Below are 7,331 nucleotides of genomic sequence, written 5' to 3'. Positions count from 1 at the left end.
GAGGGAACGAGAACGCCAGTAGGCCGAGGCTTTACCCCTATACCTACTTCAACAAGAGGTGGTCACCCCAAATAATTCAAGGCCAGCAGAGTAGTCTCAGGGAACCCTAGTGTGCACACCCCTTCTACTTGGATCACAACAAATAGAAGGAAGACCAAACATCGTATCAAGTATCAGAAATAATAATACCTGTCGGCAGCTATACTAACCAAACAGGGCAACCTGTTCATCACCCTTATACTTGGATCACAACAAATATAAGAGCTTCGTTTCCCTCACGTTACACTTTACGTGATTTAATATATTTTAATAATTAGTCGCGAGCACACAAACATTCATTATACAATTTATTTTATGATCATAAATTTTCCCAATAAATATATATCTCAGGAATATCCAACTGAAATCTCATTTTCCAAATCACCATTCTAACATCAATTGGTGGCAATAGGAATTAATATCATAAATATTTCTCTTCCAATTTAAATCGTATCCAATTTCGTTATCAAAATAATAATATAAATTTTATCGAAATAAAAATTATAAATTCAAGTTTGACAAAAATAATAGTAAATATAATTTGAGAATATATTAAGCATAACATCATATAAAATAATGTCATATCAAATCATGCACTCATTTAAACACATCAATTATCACTTAGCACATAATACTAACGGGATAGTCCTAATTAGATGGACATTGAGAATTACCTTGTCACGCGATCCTAAACAACGTACGCTTCTAATAATTTCTGTCTACGAATCCGCTGTCTACACGAGAAATAATATATCTCAATTTAATACCCCGATCAACCAATTCAAAAAAAATAATTTAAAAGACTTCTTTTTATTTTATATACTTTATATTTTTTAAAAAAAAAAAATAAATTTAAACATGTAATTTAAAATTGTAAGAGTAGTATGTTAAAATAACATAGCTAACTCATTTTATTATAAGATTTAGAAATTTATAAGGGTTAAGGATAATAATAATAATAATAATAATAATAATAATAATAATACTCATAATTATTATATATATATAAAAAAGAAGGTGAGTTCCAGTAACTCACGAAACAGAAAAAGAAAGGGAAGGAGGAGAGAGAAGGAGGAAGGGAGAAAGAAGAAGGAGAAGGTGCCGGCCGGCAGTAGCTTCCGTGGCCGCCGTCTCACGCCGGTGGTATCCCGGTGACTGCCGTATCGCCGGAAAAACTAAGGTCAGGAATTTTTTTTTTTTTTTCAAATGCAAAATGTGTAATTTGAATTGAAATTGGTAGAACAATATTATAAAGAGATGAAATTTCATACCTTTAATATCAAAATCTTGAGTTTTCTTGACTGAATTTTTAGCAAATGGGAGATAAAGGAAGTAATTTGTAGGAGAAGAAGGGATTACGAGTAATAATGTGAATGAAATTAAGGATAATTGATTTGATTTATAAGAGGTAAGTAAGGTTAGTTATGAGGTTTAGTGGGAAGAGTGGGAAGAAGAGTGGTGGGAAGAGTGGGAAGTTATTGTTAATGGTGTGGGAGGTTATTGTTAATGGTGTGGGAGGTTATTGTTAATGGTGGGTTATGTTTTTATTTTTTTTTATTTTTTTTTTCTGAAATTTATTCATTATTATTATTATTATTCTTTTTTTTTTTTAAAAAAAGAAAGGATATTACATACGCTCCCCCTTAAAACAAAAGTTCGTCCTCGAACTTAAAGTTAACTACTGAAGTTTAAAAAAAAATATTAGACGGTTTCATAAACTCGCATCACCCCCCTATTTTAAAAAGTTTCGTCCTCGAAACTCAACGTACCTGTTCGAAAAGTTCGGGGTATCTCTTTCTCATGTCTACTTCGGTTTCCCATGTGGCTTCTTCAGTTTGTTGGTTCGTCCATAATATCTTGACCAACTTAATTTCCTTGTTCCGGGTACATCTTGTTTTAGTATCAAGGATTTTTATTGGTTTTTCTTCAAAGGTAATGGTTTCATCAAGTTCAATGGTTTCAGGTCGTATTATATGGGAAGGGTCATGGACATATTTTCGGAGTTGGGATACATGGAAAACGTTGTGGACTTTGGCTAGGTTCATAGGTAGGGCTAATCTATAGGCTACTTCCCCAATTCGTTCCAATACTTCATAAGGACCTATAAAACGAGGACTCAATTTACCCTTCTTACCAAATCTCATGACACCTTTGGTTGGTGACACTTTGAGCAAAACTTTTTCACCTACTTCAAACTCTAGTGCCCTCCTCTTTTGTCTGCATAGGACTTCTGATGGTCTTGCGCTTCCCTCATACGTTCTTGGATCATTCTTACTTTCTTTGTAGTCTCCTCTATCATGTCTGGTCCTAATCCCAACGACTCATTAACATCATTCCAACATATAGGACTCCTACACTTTCTCCCATATAGGGCTTCGTAAGGTGCCATTCATATGCTAGAATGAAAACTATTATTGTAAGAAAACTCTACATACATCAAATTATCCTCCCAAGATCCACCAAAATCCATAACACATGCTCTTAACAAATCCTCAAGAGTCTGAATCGTTCTCTCTGTTTGACCATCTGTTGCTGGATGAAATGCAGTGCTGAACTTTAGTATCGTGCCCACTGCTCCTTGTAGCATCTTCCAAAATTTAGACAGAAACCTCGAATCTCTATCCGGCACAATGTCCTTAGGCACACCATGCAATCTCACTACCTCTTGAAAATACGCGTCTGTCATTTGTTGCATTGTCCAAGTATTCTTCATAGCTATAAACCTTGCTGTTTTTGTTAATCGATCCACTATCACCCATATGGCATTCTTCCCTGTTTTTGACTTTGGCAATCCTACTACAAAGTCCATTGAAATCGACTCCCATTTCCATCCAGGTACTTCTAATGGTTGCAATTTTCCCCCCGGCTTCATATGTTGAATTTTCACCTTTTGACATGTTAAACACTTCGCCACAAGGCCTGCAACTTCACGCTTCATGTTGGGCCACCAAAAGTTCTTCTTAAGATCCTTGTACATCTTATCACCACCAAGATGTATTGAGTATGGCGAATTATGGGCTTCAGTCATAATCTTAGTCTTAAGTTCCTCATCATGCGGTATGCACCATCTTCCTTTATACTTCATTACGCCATTTTCATCACTTTCGAACTCAGGTGCTTGACCATCCTCCTTCAACTTCTTCAATTTAGTTAACCAGTTATCCGTAACTTGCTTCACTCTAATTTCCTCAAAAATATCGGATTCAAACGTCATTCCATTCAATTGAGTATCCACATATCCATATTCTACCACTTCTAAGTTCATCCTACGAATCTCTTCACACAACTCATCTGCTAAAATTAATGTATTCATTGTATGACTTGACTTCCTACTCAGAGCATCAGCTACTTTGTTTGCCTTTCCTTCACAATACTTCAAATCCATATCATAATCCTTAATGAGTTCTAACCATCGTCTTTGTCTCATATTCAACTCCTTTTGAGTGTACAAGAACCTCAAACTCTTGTGATCAGTATAAATCTTGCACTTTACTCCAAATAAATAATGTCTCCAAATTTTCAATGCAAAGACTACAGCTCCTAATTCTTAGTCATGTGTGGGGTAATTCTTCTCATGCGGCTTAAGTTGTCGTGAAGCATATGCTACTACTTTCCCATCTTGCATCAACACACAACCTAGTCCATTCTTAGATGCGTCTGTATAAACCTCATATTCTCCACTTTCATTCGGTAAGGTCAGCACAGGTGCAGAGGTAAGCCTTGATTTCAACTCTTGGAATGCCGCTTCACACTTCTCATACCATTGAAACTTAGTGGTCTTCTTCATCAAATTAGTAATAGGTTGAGCGATTCTCGAGAAATTTTTCACAAATCTCCTATAATATCCGGCTAGGCCTAAGAAACTTCTCACTTCTGTCACATTAGTGGGAGTAGGCCAGTTCATTACTGCTTGAACCTTTGAGGGATCCACCATCACTCCATCTTTTGTAATTACATGCCCCAAAAATGCTACCTCTTCTAACCAGAATTCACATTTTGAAAACTTGGCATACAACTTATTCTCTCTTAAGATCTCTAAAACTTTTCTCAAATGAGCCTCATGCTCTTCTCGATTCATAGAGTATACTAAAATATCATCAATAAAAACAACTACAACCTTATCCAAATAAGGCTAAAAAGTCCTATTCATAAGGTCCATAAAGACAGCAGGCGCATTAGTGAGTCCAAAGGGCATGACTGTGAACTCATAATGGCCATACCTCGTACAAAAAGCTGTTTTGGCTATATCCTCTTTCGCAATTCGTAATTGATGATAACCTGATTTCAAATCAATCTTTGAAAATACTCCTACACCCCTAAGTTGATCGAATAGATCCTCAATTCTAGGAAGTGGATACTTATTCTTCACAGTCACACTATTTAAATCCCTATAATCAATACATAGTCTCAATGATCCGTCTTTCTTCCTAACAAATAATACTGGGGCTCCCCAAGGTGATACACTTGGTCTTATATATCCTTTATCCAACAAGTCCTCAAGTTGTACCTTCAACTCTTGCAACTCGGCAGGTGCCATCCTATAAGGTGCCTTTGAAATGGGTCCTGTTCCCGGAACTAAGTCAATCTTGAAGTCTAACTCTCTCACAGGTGGCATCTCTGGAATCTCATCTGGGAACACATCAACAAACTCCTTAACTATAGGTATCTCTCCTAACTCGTCCTCTTTCATGCTCGTGTCCTTTACATGGCACAAATATACGGGGTAGCCTTTCCTAAGATGGGTCTGGAGATTTAAGGCGGAGATAAGCTTGGTCTTTGGTGGCTCGGAAGTAGTTTCTTGGAACGTTAGTTTATTTTCCTTAGGGCTTCTAAAGGTAATTCTCTGTTTAGCACAACGGATTTTAGCCTGATACTTCTGTAACCAATCCATCCCCAAAAACGAAATCAAGGCAACTAACAAAAAAACGAAAGACAACGAAAATATAATTAAAAGAAATAACCACTACTACTAAGTACTTAAAAGTACATCAAAACAATAAACTCATTCGTCCCCACTCTCATAATTTATTTTATTTTATTTTAATTAATTAATTATTATTATTATTATTATTTTTTTTTAACTTACTTAAATTATTTAAAATAATTTTACTTGTATCATTTAGCCTATTTTAAATTTAAGCCTTTACAAACTTTAACTCCTAAACGACCCTAAGATTTGACCAAAACAAACCTAAGCTACTGATACCACTTTGTAACACCCTCAGAATAGGTCGAACTTTTGAAAACACCTTTGATGAAAACATGAACCAAAACCTACTCATGGGAGTGTTACCGCCACATCTATTTCTAATAAAATAGATGTAAGGCTTAACGACTAAGAAATAACTTAATAACTTTAAATCCAAAAGAGGGTTTACAACATAAGAGAAGACTGAAACGCAATCTATGTCCATATAAAATTTAAACAACTTAAGGTAAAATTAAAACTGAAATACGACTCTAGTAAAAGCTATATTTCTAAGTGATCCTCACTCCGCGATTCCCATGCAATCAATAACCTGTAACACAAGAATGCAAGAAAAACAAGGGAAAAACTCCCAAAATCAGAAAAATTGAGTAATTCCAACTCCATCCCGTAAGACGATTAAGTTTGAAAATGATTTAAGAAAATACAATATAATCAAATTGGAAATAATTTTAGAAAATAACATATAGCTGAGTTTAATAGAAAACAATTTGAGAAAATAATATATATAATATCATATAAACCAATTTATTAATTTGATAATTAATAATGACAAACACATAATCAATTTTAAATTTGAGGGAACGAGAACGCCAGTAGGCCGAGGCTTTACCCCTATACCTACTTCAACAAGAGGTGGTCACCCCAAATAATTCAAGGCCAGCAGAGTAGTCTCAGGGAACCCTAGTGTGCACACCCCTTCTACTTGGATCACAACAAATAGAAGGAAGACCAAACATCGTATCAAGTATCAGAAATAATAATACCTGTCGGCAGCTATACTAACCAAACAGGGCAACCTGTTCATCACCCATATACTTGGATCACAACAAATATAAGAGCTTCGTTTCCCTCACGTTACACTTTACGTGATTTAATATATTTTAATAATTAGTCGCGAGCACACAAACATTCATTATACAATTTATTTTATGATCATAAATTTTCCCAATAAATATATATCTCAGGAATATCCAACTGAAATCTCATTTTCCAAATCACCATTCTAACATCAATTGGTGGCAATAGGAATTAATATCATAAATATTTCTCTTCCAATTTAAATCGTATCCAATTTCGTTATCAAAATAATAATATAAATTTTATCGAAATAAAAATTATAAATTCAAGTTTGACAAAAATAATAGTAAATATAATTTGAGAATATATTAAGCATAACATCATATAAAATAATGTCATATCAAATCATGCACTCATTTAAACACATCAATTATCACTTAGCACATAATACTAACGGGATAGTCCTAATTAGATGGACATTGAGAATTACCTTGTCACGCGATCCTAGACAACGTACGCTTCTAATAATTTCTGTCTACGAATCCGCTGTCTACACGAGAAATAATATATCTCAATTTAATACCCCGATCAACCCATTCAAAAAAAATAATTTAAAAGACTTCTTGTTATTTTATATACTTTATATTTTTTTTTTAAAAAAATAAATAAATTTAAACATGTAATTTAAAATTGTAAGAGTAGTATGTTAAAATAACATAGCTAACTCATTTTATTATAAGATTTAGAAATTTATAAGGGTTAAGGATAATAATAATAATAATAATAATAATAATAATAATAATAATAATAATAATAATAATAATAATAATACACATAATTATTATATATATATAAAAAAGAAGGTGAGTTCTAGTAACTCATGAAACAGAAAAAGAAAGGGAAGGAGGAGAGAGAAGGAGGAAGGGAGAAAGAAGAAGGAGAAGGTGCCGGCCGACAGTAGCTTCGGTGGCCGCCGTCTCATGCCGGTGGTATCCCGGTGACTGCCGTATCGCCGGAAAACTAAGGTCAGGAATTTTTTTTTTTTTTTTCAAATGCAAAATGTGTAATTTGAATTGAAATTGGTAGAACAATATTATAAAGAGATGAAATTTCATACCTTTAATATCAAAATCTTGAGTTTTCTTGACTGAATTTTTAGCAAATGGGAGATAAAGGAAGTAATTTGTAGGAGAAGAAGGGATTGTGAGTAATAATGTGAATGAAATTAAGGATAATTGATTTGATTTATAAGAGGTAAGTGAGGTTAGTTATGAGGTTTAGTGGG

This window comes from Amaranthus tricolor, chromosome 6, assembly GCF_026212465.1.
Source record: "Amaranthus tricolor cultivar Red isolate AtriRed21 chromosome 6, ASM2621246v1, whole genome shotgun sequence".
NCBI lineage: Eukaryota > Viridiplantae > Streptophyta > Magnoliopsida > Caryophyllales > Amaranthaceae > Amaranthus > Amaranthus tricolor.
This window is presented reverse-complemented; position numbering follows the sequence as displayed.